We start from the raw sequence: 17,417 nt of genomic DNA on the forward strand, positions 1-17,417 counted from the left end.
TAAACTTATTTTACTCTTTTACTACAGTTCTTATATGTTTATTTGTATTCTTCTTTAAACAGTTCCTCACTTTACAATGTATTTTCTAATGTCTTATTTAAACCACGCTAATGCCTCCAAGCAGAGAAGCACTATACAAAGATGTTACATAGGTAAATAAATATGTAAAGAGAGGCATCACCGAAATTAAAAGTCTGCAACTTCCAGCTTCTGAGTCAAATTGAAAAACATATATCACAAAACCACTACAGAAAGCTTAGGGAAAAGGCCATGTTGCAGCAGGTCTTGTTCTGTCCGTCCTCTATTTAGCAAGCATCTGGCCATGTTTAGTGCTACGTCTTTAAAAATAAACACATGAAGGTGTTGAATGTAATCCTTACAAAATTGTCAGCCACTGGGATTTGTTCAATGACGCATCCAAGATCATTGTTTTCTAGGCCTTGGTGAAATATCAATTATGCTGGAGTAATGGGAGTAATTTTATTATATCCGTGTAAAATGTTTGATGTTAAATTACCGATAATTAGTCGATTACACCAGTAATGTGGGGAAAAAATGCTAATCATACTGCGAGATCTCATTTAGTGAGGTGCTGCATGCGCTGCTGTTTATATTCATTCTGTTTGTGAGGGTGCATTTTGCGCTAAGAAACTAACCCTAAATGCCAGGAATAAGTTAGAGGAAAATCCTACCCTAAGAGCACATTTATCGAGCATGAGTGGCTGTTCGCCCTGATACTCAAGTCGGCTGCATTTAGCGATATTTCCTAGTGCAAAATGCATCCTCACATCCATTTTGGATGTGAGGGGGCCATTTTCGCACTAAGGAAATAAAGCTAAATGCAGAATTATTCTTCTCATTTAATTCCACGTAATCTTGCCAAATTATTAGGTAATTCAGCATGATTACGTAACACAGATTTATGCGAGTTACACCCACCCCTATGTTTTATTCCCGCACTATACCATTGGATACAAAGACCAACCATATACAAATCAGCCTTTCTCCTACTCCAATAGTAACAGTGCAGCTCAACCTGCCAGTCTGTGTCCCCTTTTAATTGACTGGTTGTGGCCTACTTAGACCTCATCAGTAAGGTATATGACACAAGCTTAGCCTCATCTCAGCCCACAAGTCTGAGGAATGCACAAAGTGATGGACCAAAGCACAGAGGGCCACACAATAAAAGAAAGAAAATAACCTATTGATTTCCACAATGTGCTATAATTAAACTATTGTGTATTCTGTAATTGCACACTTGGAATCTTGCAATTCATTTTACGGTCCCTTGTGAAGGCAGGAAGATTGAACTTCAGGGATTCTTTGAGGATATCATGATGTTTAAGGGAAGATGCATCTATGATAAAATGTAAATAGCTATTAAAGGGTGGAACATATTGGGATAGATCCACCAGAGATTGTTCGGTATCATTCTATGCCCAGGCTCAAAGGAACAAGTAACAGTGATTAAAGGCACTCATGATATTGAAGGGCTGTTGAATGAATTTCCTAAAGTATTCTCAGGTGATCTAGGGGAGATTTCTGGCTTCAAACATAAGATTAAAAAGAAGGAGAATGTTATGCCTGTAAAACACAAGTTGAGGAGTGTCCCTTTTAGTGTGTGTGACGAGTTGGAGAAAGAACCAGAAGGATTATGCATTAAAGGTATCATAGAACCTGTTGAATCCTTGCTGTGGATTTCTCCTCATGTAGTAGCTAAGAAAAAGAATGGGGAATTGAGTGCGTTTGTGGAACTTTAGGCCCTCAGTAATTCAATTTGGGTGAACTTGTACCCACTCCCCAAAATCAGTGAAATGTTGTCTACCATATCTGGAGCAAAATGTTTCACTAAACTTAATCTAGCTGTGGCTTACCATCAGGTCGAATTAGCACCTGAGTCATGACATTCAACAGTCTTTGTGTCTCCATGGGGGACATATCATTATTGTCAAAAGCCATTTGGCATGGTGTCTGCGGTGTTTCAGAGATTGATGACCACCTTACTCAAAGTCATTCGCAACATTTCCATCTTCCAAGGTGATGTGTTAATTCATGCCAGGGAACATGGTGAGTATGATTACATTTTTAGACAGGCCCTCAGAGCATTTGACAAAGCAGGGGTTGTCCTTAAAAGCGAGAAGTGTCCGTTTTTAAGGCCTTGCATGGAGTAACTGGAACATGTAATTTCCGAGGAGGGTGTTCATCCCAAACCAGGATTGATAGAGGCAATTTTGGAGGCACCGACCTCAAGAAAATAAAGCAAAGTAGGTGTCAAATCATTCATTGGACTCTCTGAGTTTTACTCACAGTTTATACCAGAGTTTGCTGTTAAAGTCGGACCCATATCTAACCATTTAAAGGACAGAATGGAATATTGGTGGAATTTTGTGCGTTCGATGACATCAAACAGCAGTTGACAACTGAAAGTGCTCTTAAACCATACAACCACAACCTTAAGTTTTGTCTGACAGTGGAGGCAAGCAAATTTGATCTAGATGCTCTGTTGACTCTGAAGTCAGACAAACAGGAGCACACATTTGGTTTTGCATCCAGAGTCCTCAGGGAAGTCTAAATTCATTATTTAGTCATAGAAAAGGAGCTTCTAGCCTGTTGGTGGGCCATTTTAAAGTTTAAAAGTTATCTCTGGGGGAGAGATTTTCTGTTCCATACTGATCACAAACTATTAGTTTCTATATTAAATAGCTCCAACGTCAAAAGCAGTACCCCAAAGATTTTAAGGTTTGCAGCTAGATTACCTCAGTTTGACTTTGAATTTAATCACATCTCTGATGGGAGCAATGTGAGAGATGACTATTTGTCAAGAATTCATATCATAGGAAATGAGGATGAGATTGACAATTACGAATATGAATGTTATTTAAATGAGGTGGTCGAAATGTAAAGTACTAGTTCTTTCACTGAAGTAGAGTGGAAGAATGTTACAGTGAATGTCATGGTTTTGAATGCTGTGATGAAATTTGTCAGGGTAGGTTGGCCTCAAGAAAGATTGTTGGTTCCTAACATTCAACCTTTCTTCAAGGTTTCTGATGAATTGACCACAGAGGATGGTTTATACATGAGAGATGATAACTTACTACCTTCCATGAATTTAAGGCAACTAATTCTAGAAAAAGCTAATGAATGACACTTAGGTGAAACGTTAACCAAATGGAGAGTACGCACATCTTATTGGTGGCCACAATTGGATTGCGAAATTGATTTACCGATTGAAGCATGTCATGTATGTGCTACATGCAATAAAACACTCAAAACATCTACACCACCTTTGTTATCCACTGAATGTTGCTCAGAGCCCTGGAAGAATTTGGGATTTTATTTAATGGGGCCATTCAATACATTTCCACAAAAGTCAAGTTTTGCTTTGGTCCTTATGAATTATTATTCAAAATGGTCTTATGTCAAGTTTATAAATGAACCTAACTTAAAAGCTGTGGTTGTGATTCTCAAAAACATTTTTATGTGTCTGGGTTTCCCTGAAGAACTCATTTAGGACAATGGGGTACAATTTTTATCTGTGAAAGTCGAGAATTTCTTAAAAGGGAGTTCTATAATACACTTGAAGAGTTCACTTTATCAACCCCAGATGAATGCTTTTGTAGAACGGCTTAATTGGGTTCTAGCTGAATGTGTACGGTGGGCATTGACAAATTAGTGCTGCTGTTCAAACCATGTTGTGGGTCTATAGAACCATTCCACACTCAACCACATGTGTTTCCCCATTTGAATTCCTTGAAGATAGGCCTGAGTTGAGTTAGCAGAACTCTTTGAAGTGACCAAAAAATGGTGTCGCACTATGCAGAGTTCCACAAACGTCAGAGAGCATTACGATATGCTGTTCACATTGATTTTTAGTGCCGGGTGTTTGTCCCACGCTGTAAAATCAGTGCGAATGCCACCACGCGCAGCTCAAGAGGGCGCTGCTTTTTTTTGCAGCTAGAGTAGATGTTCTACTTGAGCGCAGCTTCTTCAACACAGACAGAAGGTTTCTCAACGCGAGCTGTAGCAACCATCCACGACCACCCTCATCGAGAAATCTCACCAGGAGGTGATCTGAAGTAAGATTTTCCTTACTTGCACTCGCCAATTTAACGTTGGCAAGCGTCAGCGAGGAAAAATCTTTGCTCTGCTATGCAGAGGTTTTGGGAACTCTGCACGCCGCACAGAGTGGAAAATGCCCAGCAAACTCCGCGAGAAGAGCAGAATTTAATGCCATGGCCTGATTAAAGATAGAAAACCCTCCACCCAATTTAGGACAGCTTGGATGCCAAAATTCATAAATGGTCAGTCATCGTATGAGAGATGTGATTTCATTATTCACCACAATGTTAAGAAACTTCAAAGTAAGCAAAGAATTTATTAGGATGTCAAAACTAGTGTTAAAGTGATTCCATTTGTGGTGGGAGATTGGGTTTGCATTAAGACACCGGGGTTTTGTAAAAAAAGGTGACCAGAAAATCTCTGAACCAGTAGTCATAGACAAAGTGTGTGGAAATCCCATGAGGGTGCTGGGACACAATTGGTGGAAAATGACCAAGGAAGTCAAAGTTCCTGAGGAACAAAACATTAATAATATAACTCAGAACGTTGGTTTTACAGAGGCACAGGGTTCACCAACTAGTAGTCAGGTTGGCATAAGCATCCGTGCAGAAGATGTTTTATCCCCAGGAGTATCTATGACGAGGAGGGTTAGAACCCACAGAAGTACCATGGAGATTCTGTTAATTATGCGTATATTTACCATGGGTGCACGTACTACATGGTTTTTGTTTATGCTGTAAAGCAAGGCTATTAATATGTTTTTCATGCTTTATCTTTCTTGTTATATTTTAGATATTAGTTTTAATTCTCCTGTTTTTCTATTTAGGGGTGGGATGTATGGTTACTTTTACTTTGAGAAATACAAAAAGAGGGATTCGCTATGTAGTTGATGTAGCGGTAATTTGCAGGGGTGCAGTATAATAACACGTGTAGAGTGCACCCAAATATAATCCTCTGTCGTATTAATGTGGCGTGTTGGAATTTTTAATTGTATTAACTCGAAACATGGTGTGCTTAGGCCCATGTAAAAGTAACATGCAGTACTGACATAGAAAGTGAATGTAACTAGCAGAAAAATAACATGAAGAATTTGTGTTGTGAAACTGACAATTATTCATGTACTAAACGTGTTTATCATTTGTGTTATTTTACATGTAGGTAAATGTATTAATTGAATATCCCTTATTTTCCTATGCAGGTTTGTGAAGTTCATATGCTGGTTTCTTATGTTAGCTGAATCTTGTAGGCCTGAAATGTGTTTCCCTGGAAACTCTCGCTTTAAAATTAATAGATGAATTTCATGTGTGCTGTGGAATCTGTTCTTTCTCACCTTTTGTCAAAGAAGTGCCCTTGTTAGCTAGAATAATGCATTTGTTTTATTAGTCAGGGAAGGAGAGAAGAAGTTACATATAAACTTGAGTCAATAAAAAAAGGCTGTTCTGCTTCACACAGGAGAAGGCCTAAAAAACCAAGGACATTGTGGAGCAAAACAATCACATAGAAAACTGCTTTAAAGATCGTACTCTTGGGAAGGATACCTGAGATATTTGGATGTTGAAAGTAGGGAAAGTGCCCATTCTTTTTCTGCCTTCGGAGAGAGAGCATCTTAGAGCAAGCTCTATCTCAGTAGCTTTATGCTACATGACCCATTAACTGTGGAGAGATTCCTTAGGGAGATTCCACAGACTGACACATTTTAACTTTCCTTTCTGAAGATGCTGAAGTACGGATGTCACTTAGGGGCCGATTCCAATCTCGCTCGGCTGGTCCCCTAAAGCCATCTGTAGCCTTACCTTCCGACCAACTCATTCCCGGAGCCGGTCCGTCCAAACGAGGAAGTACGATGCACAAATGTGTGCATTTACCGAGCTACACGCAACTCCAATTCAAGCATCATTTCCCATACGAGCCGGCTCCGTAAACACAGAATGGACACGCCCGGAACTATTTCCGTAGCAGTTTCCGACCGGGCAAGTACAATGCATACTTCCTCCGTGCCGAACAGGTAGCCACCTCCAGCACGTCACAGATTCTGGAAGAGCAGTACATCTGGTCCAATTCACACCACAACACGAACACCTAGAATGAGACGAAACTGCCATGTATCCGATCGCTCATGTCATCCCTGTACTGTATGTCTATGACCTAATCAACAACCGAAAGCAACACGTATGTTGCAAACAGTAAGTCATACACCTACCACCGACCAATATGTGACGATCCCGCAAAATCCAAAACACACATAGGGGGTGGATGCCCACACCCCAGCAGAGTCTACTCCAGATGGGGTGGATGACCATCCCCCAGCACAGTCCACCCCAGAAGGGGTGGATGACCATCCTACAGCACAGTCCACCCCAGAAGGGGTGGATGCACATCCCCCCAGCACAGTCCACCCCAGAAGGAGTGAATGACCATCCCCCTAGCACAGTCTACCCCAGAAGGGGTGGATGCACATCCCCCAAGCACAGTCCACCCCAGAAGGGGTGGATGCACATCCCCCCAGCACAGTCCACCCTAAAGGAGGTGGAGGGCAAACACTCCCGCCCACTCCCATGCCAGGTTTGTGTATAGTGCACAAACATCTTGATTCAGTGACACATTATGCAAACAAATGCTGTTACATCCATCACTCTAGTGAACAAAGGCTGATTGTGGGGTACAAACCCCCAGCATTGACAAGCACATAGGAGAGATGGGATATCACCTCCATCAGTGTGGAGCCCAAAAGATGACATGGGGTTCAACCCCCAACCTTTGGCAAGCACATAGGGGAAATGGGCTGTAACACCCCCAACAGTGTAGTGACAAAAAGGTGAGTGTGGGGTTCAGACTCCCAGCATGTGCAGACAATCAGGTAAGACTCTCTGAGGCCTAAAACCACAAGCAATGTAGTGACAAAGTAGTGGCTGTGTGCCAAACGAACACATATCTGTTGAGGCAGACATAGTTGGGCCTTACAAAAAAAATCATGACATGTGGAGACAAGCATTACCACTGTGGGCTAACACTGCCACCAATGTTCAATTTTGACAAAGGAAGAAGAGGCCATCTAAATGCATAAACACACATTTGTTCACATACAGACTCACATACAAAGGAATTCCGCAAGAAACTAAAGTGTAGACAAGATCCGCTTCCACACTGTGGCAGCAATGGCAAATCAAGGGCATGATGAATGGCCAAATTGAAGATGTTGAACTCCCAGGGACAGCACCTAAACAAACGAAACCATACTTCGAATCACTGCTCACAAAGCCAGTAGAAATACGCGGGTCAAGATGTGCTAATAGAACCAGCCAACCACACACTGCAGAACAAACGCAACATGTGTGTGTGTAAGTGTCCCTAGGCTCCCCCCCACACATGATGGTGGTCTAAACTCCACTGACACATATGTGTCATGAGTATAACCCAGATGCATCTCCACCATTGTGTCACAGACCATTGGCAATTTGGCATTCTTAGAATGTGCAGATCAACAACAGTCACCTGTCGAACAATCTTGGTGGAACTCCAAACAACACATCAGGAGACTGACTCACCATCCCTGGTAACCTCAAGGCAACTACACTGTGGAGACAGTATCCTGTATGATGACCCACTGTGTTGCAAAATAATCATGTGGACCATACTCTTGAGCACATTCACTCTTGTGCACTGTGTCACGTGTTTTGTCAGAACACCTTCCCTTACACATATCCAAACATCACTCACAGGGCATGGCCTATAATGTAAGGTCACAATAGAGCTAGCGGCCATGCCAAGAGGCGAGTCACATTTGACCAGTCAAAATACCACACACCTTGATCACACACAATGTGCAGCAGCTAAGCCTCCATTGAATGGTGGCATTGCACATGCACCCATGACAATCCCAGGGGTGGTGGTTGGATCTTTGTTTCACAAACAGAAGATACTTAGTGAGGCATAACACATGCTTATATTTGTCACTCCACTTAGGACCAATGACATTTGCATAACGTGAAATGTAACAGACACATAGCGAAACCCAACACTGTCCTGTAGCAATGATACACCCAAGGAGACCTACAAATAAGGCACGTTGACATCAGGTGACAGGGAAGGGGAGAATCTGCTGAGTGTGAGCAGTCATACACACAAACAAATGGCAAATGCATGAAAACAGAAGAAAGATAAAAAACTCACTGATGTTGGTAGCACAGATGTGAGTTGTGGAATCCTAATTATGTCTAAGGTGAGTCTATACACAGCGCAGGCACTTATAGCAACCAAACCATGGAGGTCACCAGATTGACTCTTTTTGTCCCATGCACCCACAGCATGGACACTCACAGTCAAATTGGCTGTCAAGTCAATGGAACATTTAGCAAGCCTTGATGACAGAAACATCTGCAGGGACTACAGTCTTGGTAGAAAAAGGGCTGTCGACACTAGAAATAAATGCTCACAGAACACATACCATGGGCTTAGGAAAGATCACAGAGTAACACCCTGCCAAGAGGTGATTTCACTACTGATGACGTTCCGCTGTGTCTAGCTTGCTCTTGGCATGTGTCTACCTTGTCAGACTCCCACATTTACTAAACTATTACAACACACAGAATACTTTGGTCCAATCATCCTCTGTACAGGTGTGTTCCCCAATTTGGCTACACGTACTCAGAATCCATGTATCCCAAGGGGCACCAAGTATACAGATGACTTGTTCATCATCAATGCGCTAATATGCATGTCCATTGAAGGGGTGCATACCATTTGAAACAGTAAAAATTAATATAAATGTCAAGACCAACATATGTGCTAAAGTATGCGCCAAAGATGGGAGAGGTTGTGAAAAAAATGTCACACCTTGTCAAAAACAATGTTGCTCGTGACAACAAGCCATTTCAGCCTACCACAACTCCACAACATACTGTACTAGGACACATATCACATGGACCACAGGCAGTCCATCACATCACTCTATCATGGCCAGTCCATGTCAATGAGTCCTTCAGGGGCTATATAGGATGAGTTTTCATACATTGCTTGCCTGCACTTACATCACTAGGGGACGAATCCCCAAGGAGGGGCATCATCTGGGGCAGGACAGGCACCGCAGGGACAGGATTAGGGTGTTACAGGATGGGTAATGGGAGGATTTGGGGCAACAGGAGTGTCTGTTGCAACTGCAGTGGACAAATCGTATTAAGGGGGTGCTGGAGCTACTGCAGTGGACATGTTGGACTGCGGGGGTGGGGGCGACACTGCAGTGCCCATGTCAGACTGTGAGGGTGGGGTCTCCACTGCAGTGCCAATGTCAGATTGTGTGGGTGGGGGATCCACTGCAGTAGACAGGTCAGATGGGGGGCCAGGGTCTCAACTGCAGTGTCTGGAAATGACTGAGTGTGTGGTGTTGTGGGAGTGGAAGTGCCTGTGGTAGGGGGTGAGGGCCTTATCATCTTGGGGATGGTATAATGGTGTGTGGGTGAACCGGGGATGGCTTTTGGTGTGTGAACTTTGGGATGGGTGGTCTTGGGTTGGGGGGATGTAGCTTTGGGGGGTGAAGTGTGGGGTGGTGGTAGGGTTTTGCCTTTCTTCATCCTGGGGGATGTACGGGTGGGGGCCTCAGTGTTCCCACTCTTAGGGGAGAGTGTGCGTGCGGTGGGGTATCTCCCTCTTCCCCATGCGAGTTGCAACTGATGTGTCAGTGGGGAAGAGGCCTAGGTCACAGAGGAAGACCCTCTCGGGAAGGGGGGTTGCAGGAGAGTCAAGGATAGGGCTTTTGGAGGGAAAGGTAGCTGAGGAATGCGCAGTGGTTGTGGATGAGTGTGTGTGTTTTTTGCCCTATCCCGTGTGTGTGCTGTCAGTCCCCTGAGTGTGCGTGCGTGTTTGTTTGGATTTTGTCTTAGCTTGCTGTGTGCTGCTTTTGTCTGTTGGTGTGTGTGCATGTGCCTGTGTGAGTGTGCTTTGGGCAGGTAGGTCAGTGTGGACTGTGGACGGGGCAGAGGTAGGAGGGTTGAGGGACTGTTGTAGGAGGGACACTGCTGCTGTCAGTGAGGATGCTATGGACTAATTTGTCCACTCTAGGGCAGACATGTTTGATGATATGCCCTCCATGTATGACACCAATGGGGTCAATAGACTGGTGGATGCATGGAGGACACTCAGCATGGATGTCTGTCCCACATGCAACTGTTTCAGCAAGTCCACCGAATCGAGACTCAGGCCAGTAGGGGTGACAGATGCAGGGGGTACGGTGCCTGGACCAAAGGAGACATGCAACCTCACACGGGAGTGTCCATGGACCTTTGGAATGGGAGCAGCTGAGAGGTGGTGGTGGCGGGAACAGACTCTGTGGGTGCGGCCTCCACTCTGGTAACACCCACCACCACAAGGGAGTCACCACTGGAGCTGGATGGTTCATCAGCTGATGTTGATGTGATTGAGCGGGCATCAGTGTGGCTCCCCTCACCCTCAGTGTCACTGGGTCCCTCATCTTCCTTCACAGTGGACCCCGTCTATCTAGCTGCTTCCTCCTGGTCCGTGGAACTCTCTCCTCCAGTTGGCATTGATTATGCTGTGAACAAGGAGGGGAAACAGATTCACATCAGTCAACTACATATACTTGACACTAGATTTCTGTTCCCAACACATCACAGAGCAAGGCCTTGCATAATGTCAAAGCCACTATTCCTTTACCTCACAGATATGTAGATAGGTCACCTGTCAGTCTGCCTGTGAATCATGGTTACCAAACACATGTTGGCAATGGAAACATCTGTTAGATGTATCTCAATTTAAACTATGTACATGCCCAACAGGGCACTGTCTTGCCTGTTATCTGATCTGAAATGCTCCTGAGTGTCAGGGCTTAACACAAACATGTCCCATCTCATGCAAGGGAGTCTGGAATTGGGCACGCAAATGGGATGGACAAATATCTAAGTTTACATGATTAACATACTCCCATCCACATGCATGTCAGACATAGTACTACTTACTGGCTCAAACTCACCCTCTCCTTGCTGCTGTCTGGCCTTCTACTGCCCATCCAGGTCAGGGAAGACCACTGTGAGTATCTGGAGCATGTGGGGGTGAGGGTCCGTCGTCCAACCCTTTTGCGAGGAGGTGACGTCTTCAGCTGGACTCTAGCAATCCTCCGGGTCCAGCCACAGAGGTCCTGCCACCTCTTCTGGCAGTGGCGGATGTGGCGTTTGAAGACCCCCACAGATCTCACAGCCCGGACGATGGTCAACCAAATTTCCTGCTTCTGATGGGCGTCGATCTGTACGGGTGATATAGTGACACACCATTACTACACATGCGACATGTTTGTTCTTCACACACATAGACATATTGGTCATTGGTAGTAGGGCAGAAGATGTATTAAGGAAGTTCATGTATCAGCAGGGGCAGTTGTCCTGTGTGTAAACCTGCCTTCACAACATGAGTACAGTGCATGAGATGGAATAGCGCATGATCCACTTTTACTTCACGGTCCCTGTCCAGTACATGATCCTACACACTGTGAGAATTACAATGACTATGTGTGCATGCATGTCAGAATACTAGTAGTACCAGTTAGTGGCACTTCCCAAGAGCGTTATCAGGCGTGGGTTAATATACGTGCAACCCAAATACACGGATTGTTATTGACTGGTCACACCTTATTTCGAGTGTGACTATTGATGCAAGATTGGATTTCATCTACAAGTTTCAAGAACACTGCTATTCAATTGTTTTGGAATTTATGTGACGCTTCCTTAGACATTATGGCGATCTCCAATTGATTTGACATCTCGTGATTCATGTCATATTTTGGAGTTTGGAAGTAATAACACCAATCGCTAGCCTTGAGAAAGTCATTGTGTATATCAAGCACGGACGAAACACGTGTTGGCTGCTTTGGATATTTGATGGCTATTTTGAATACTGAATATGGGTTTCAAAACCAATAAAAAGAACATTTGCTTGAAGCTGTGACGAGTACTTTGTCCCATCCAGTGGAACTGTGGAACCGTGGAATATTTTGAGTCCTCCAAGAACTTTTTTTGAAATTGGTTATTTACTTATGAACAATATTGGTCTTTATACAACGTACTGTTTCTAGACCCATTGTACTTGAGAAAAGGGTGTGCGTTACTAACTGATTTGTTTTTGCCAGTTAGGAAACATGGTGTACTGAGAAGTCAGTGCAATCAACACTCATTTGCTCCCCTGGTTTCCCATACAGCTTGCTGTACTGTGGAAGGAGGCTGTCCAGCAGGGCCTGGTTTTCCTCCTCTGTGAATGCTGGGGCCCTCTCTACAGTAAGTGCCATTGCAGACTCCAAAGGATGCAGATGCAGCAGCAGTGGTAAGTTGTGATGTAGGCAAGTAGTATGTAGTGCAGGCAAGTGAGTCTCTTGGGAACAGACAGCCTTATATCTGTGCTGCAGAGGTGGATTCTGTTCCATGGGTCCAAAGAGATAGCTCAAACTCCTTCTTATTATCCAAATTTGTCCAATTCATCACATTGCACCCCTCGGACACGCCTACTGCGTCCTTCAAAATTTCTGCATCATGACACTATAGATTTGGATACAATGTTGTTGTTGGGCAACTGAATTTATGTGGACACGATTCGTACACGCTGCTAAAACGCGCCTGTCCCCATGACGACCAATTTCCAATGTATGCGTCCGGCTTGGTCTTGGAGTGCATGCCACGTCTTTTGAATAGTCACCCGCGTCTGTCCCCATGATGACCAATATCCAATGTATGCGTTCGACTTGGTCTTGCAGTGTACGCCGCATCTTTTGAATAGTCACCCTCGTCTGTTCCCAGGATGACCAATATTCAATGTATGCATCCGACTTGGTCATGGTGTGTACACCGTGTCTTTTGAATAGTCACCCGTGTCTGTCTCCATGATGACCAATACCCAATGTATGCGTCCAGCTTGGTCTTGCAGTGTACGCTGCGTCTTTTGAATAGTCACCCGCGTCTGTCCCTCAGAAGGCCAATATCTAATGTATGCATCTGGCTTGGTCTTGGAGTGTACGCTGCGTCTTTTGAATGGTCACCCGTGTCTGTCACCATTACAGAAAACAGCCAAAGGATGCCATCCACAATATTTTGGCTGAGCCTCAGGTGCGCTATACCAATCAATAAGCCTGTCACACAGTATAGAAAAACACATTTCCTGCTTCATTACATGTATGGCTACATTGCTTCACATGTCATCTTGGACAGAGCTCCTTGTAGGACACACTCCCATGATGAGCCATGTTTCATGCGGACAAAATCCATTGTGTGTGATGCACATCACAACTGGGAGTGACAACTTTGCAGATCACCACCCTGGGCCTGGACACAGTTCAAGGGGTACATTGTGTGATCACATGTCACATACACCCCGAATTACAGCTGAAATGGACTGTGTGTTACAAAGGGTTCCTAAGCTACTATTGTGGGGTTATCCAGAGTATTTGAGTATTGTGCTACGCACATAATTCTTTTTGTATGTTGTAGATGTAAATTGTTTCAAACATCCATCTGTATTTGGCATGTGAGTTGCTGTTGTGTGTCACAGACATACATGTTTGCCATGCAAACAAATTTGTGAGCACATCATGTATGTTTCATGGGTGTTATGGTACGTGTAGTCAGACGTTGCATAATGAAAGTGTCCATGTGGCATTAAAAGATTCCTGTGTGTGGACCTTACAAAGACCTGTCATTTGGACAACACATCTATCCTCACTAGTCACTGAGGTGTGTGTTTGGTATGTGACATTTGTTCAGATGTACAGTGACAGACCCCATAGATTGTTCACAGCACAGCATTGCACTTGTTGTTTACCCATCCGGAGCTGAAATGTTCGGTGAGGGTCACATAGCTGGCATATGTGTCCATGCTCAACAGCACACACCTGACTTCATTGAGTCTTGCTATGATGTAGCATGTGATATTTTTTATGTTCATTGCCACATATGAAAGGGAAATGATTATCTTTCTTTGCTCACCTATGTACCGCAGGAGACCAGCTGTCCACAGACCCTTCCCAGACCTAGGAACCATTGCTGAATGTGACAGCATCCAACATTACCGCTTCACAAGACCACTAATTGAGGATTTGGCAGAGCAGTTGGCCCCACATTTGCAACCTGGACTGCCATATACATCAGCGCTGACCCCAAGGCGAAGGTGATGGCAGTCCTATATTTCTTTGCCACGGGAACCTTCCATTACACTGTGGCTACTGCTGGTGGGATGTCACAGACAATGTTAAGCCCTGTGCTTCGTGATGTTTTAGAGGGAATGTTGAATTTGCTGCACTGAACATCAAATTCCCAACACCATGACAATTTGCTGACATCAAGAGTGACTTTTATGCTCTGGGAAGGATGCCACATGTCATTGGCTTCATAAATGGTACACATGTGGCTTTGGTACCACCACAAGGAATCGTAAGCATTTTCACTCCATCAATGACCTGGTGGTATGTATGCCTGACATGACAATCTCACATGTCTGTGCAGCTTTCCCCAGAACCACACATGACGCACACATCATGAGGAATAGTAGAATCCTACAGATGATGTCACAGCTGCAAAACCAGCATGCCTGGCTTGTCGGTGTGTAATGTCTGTTTACCTTGTGTGCTTTTTGTTTCTCGGATTTTAACCCTCTTTTCAGACCCATGATATGTTTGTTTGTTTGTATGAAGGAGTCTCCGGATACCCCAACATGCCGTGGTTGCTAACTCCACTCAGGAACATTGGTACCCCTGCTGAGATATGTTTTAATGAGGCACATGGGTGGACCAGGCGAGTGATAGAGCAGACATTTGGACTACTGAAAAGCAGATTTTGCTGCCTGGACCGGACAGGAGGGGCCCTCCAATATGCACCAGAAAAGATGTGTAAGATCATCATTGTGTGTTGCATGCTACACGACCTGGCAGTGAGGGGAGAGCTACCTCTCATCCAAGATGATGACGACCAGCAGCCTCCAGCAGGGAAGGATCCAGCCCTGGGTCATGTTGCCAGTGATGATGAGGGTGAGGGGGATGTTTGGACACAGCTCATCAACAACTTTTTCTCATGATTGTGAGTATACAGTGATGAGTTGTCTATGATTTTTCTTTGCCTGATATGTGTATGTAGTGCAATGTCTCTGCATACATGTGGCTGCATACTACATGACATGATCCTTGCAGTTATGTGTCCGTTGAGTTAGGATGTTCACCATTAGTGTTGACATGAGTCCTAGGTTGTTTTCCCAAACCATGAGACTTGTGTATGGAATGTCTATTGGAGATGCATGCACTATTTTTTGGTATTTCAAGACTGTTGTATGTCTGTCCTTCACAAGGTCCTTTGGTTGTCGTCTGGTGACATGTGACCTCCAAAACACACAATGCTGTTACAGAGTGCAACTTTTCTTGGAAACCAGAAGCGGTGCCACACATCCCAGTACTGACATTTCTGACCCTCTTGGTTACTTTGTGCTCATTGTCACGGTGAGGTTACCTTGCATCTGTTGTGGAGGCGACATGTTGTGATTGTGTGATAAACTTGTGCTCCACATTGGGGTGTGCCTCATCTGTATACACACATCCAACATTCATTTGCACACTGTACCTATAGCCTGATCGCCACTTTCTCCGAATGAGTTTAGTGTATGTGCATTTCTTTATCTTTTCAATTCACAATAGTGGAGGCAATGAGTATGTGTGCCATGGGAATTTTGTGTTTTGTTGACCTTGTTGTGTGTATCTCTCACATGTGTCACATCACCATGACTGTGTTTTAATTGCTGTAGTTGTTTTCCTGCACAGTATTTGTTTAGCAGGTCATCAGCTCTATGTCACAAACCAAGTTTAATTCATGACAGAGGCAAGTATTATGTGATTATGATTTATTTTAGATAAATGTGTGAAACAGTGCACATATGTGCTGTACAGTGTGATAGAAATCCAAAGTTCGCAGAGGAGTTGTAAGTGTTAGTAGTTGAAATGTTCAGAGCCAAGTCCACAGTCATTTGATTCATTGTTCCAACTTAGACCCTCCATCACATGTGGGAGAGTTCAGTAAGGTGAACGCTTTGCACAAAATGGAGGATATCGGGAGCAGGTGTTCACTTTCTGGGGGGTATGCATGGCCATCTGTCTCTCACTTGTCCTTCTTCGGATTACCCATCTTCTTCTTTTGAGGGGGACCCTCAGGTGCAGGCTGCTAGGTGCCGGGGACTCTCTGCCAGAGTCCTCATCCCTCCCTGTGGCAGTTGCAGATGTTGTGGCAACAGATGTAGTGGGCACACAGGGAGGTGTGGTCACGTTGTCAGCAATCTTGCGGTGGCATGTGAGTATGTCCCTGTGCACCGCAGTGAGGTCATCCATTTTATCCATTTTGGACTCCATCCTGGACAATTGGGTCTCCACCCTGGACATTTGGGTGTCCATCCTGGACATGTGGGAGTCAATTTTGGAATAATGGGCAGCCTGCTGATGTTGTATGTCTTTGAGGATCCCAACTACCTGGTGTCAAGAACAAGCGAAAGAAGGTACCACGCACCTGAAATTCTATACCTCCACAGGAGCAGCCGAACAAGAAGGCCTGGACTCTAACGCGAAGACAATCTTCCCAGCTGCCCTGCCTCGCTACAGCGAAATAAATTCACTTCCAGCAAAACGGGGGAAAGGGGAATGGGATAACAAGAGAAACTCCACAGCTACGCCTGCTTCTCCTGGACTCTTATGTGGGTCGCTCAGGCGTCTGTAAATACAATTAACAATGATTAATTGAATGTTCCCTCCAAAATACCCTAATTACCCTCTCCCTCGCTACCTCTCCTTTACCTGGATCTTACTGTGGATTTGCCTCTCTCTTTTATGTTGCAGTTATATTATTAGACCTTGCTGAGCTGGAGCACTGCAGATTGATATTAGCTGTTGCGGCAAATTGAAGGTAGGCATAATATATATATATATATATTTCTACATACAGAACTTGAAGAAGTTGCTCCTTATCTGCCTGCAGTATTTAGAAGGATTTCTGCGCAGCAACTTGAAGTAATTGAAGACTGTACGGTGCTCTTTTTAGAATCTGTCAGTCACCAAATCCAAGAATTGAATTAAGTCAATTAGCGACTGAAGACAGCAAGTGAATCTTTTTCCTACTCTTATTGAGCGCTGCAAATGATGTTCTAATTGCCTTGTAAGTCTCTAACTTGCTGCATGCTTCATACGCGCTACTGCTTCTGACCCAAGGGCGTTTGTGCTTTACCACTCACCAGGAAATATCGGTTGACTTGCTCTGACTAAAAAGTTCTTGCCTCGTTAGATATTCAAGAATGTCTCTGCTGGTTGTTCCACAGGCGAATTTCCACTCACTGGAAATATCAGG

The sequence above is a fragment of the Triturus cristatus genome, chromosome 5_1 (genome assembly GCF_964204655.1).
Source record: "Triturus cristatus chromosome 5_1, aTriCri1.1, whole genome shotgun sequence".
In the NCBI taxonomy this organism is placed as follows: domain Eukaryota; kingdom Metazoa; phylum Chordata; class Amphibia; order Caudata; family Salamandridae; genus Triturus; species Triturus cristatus.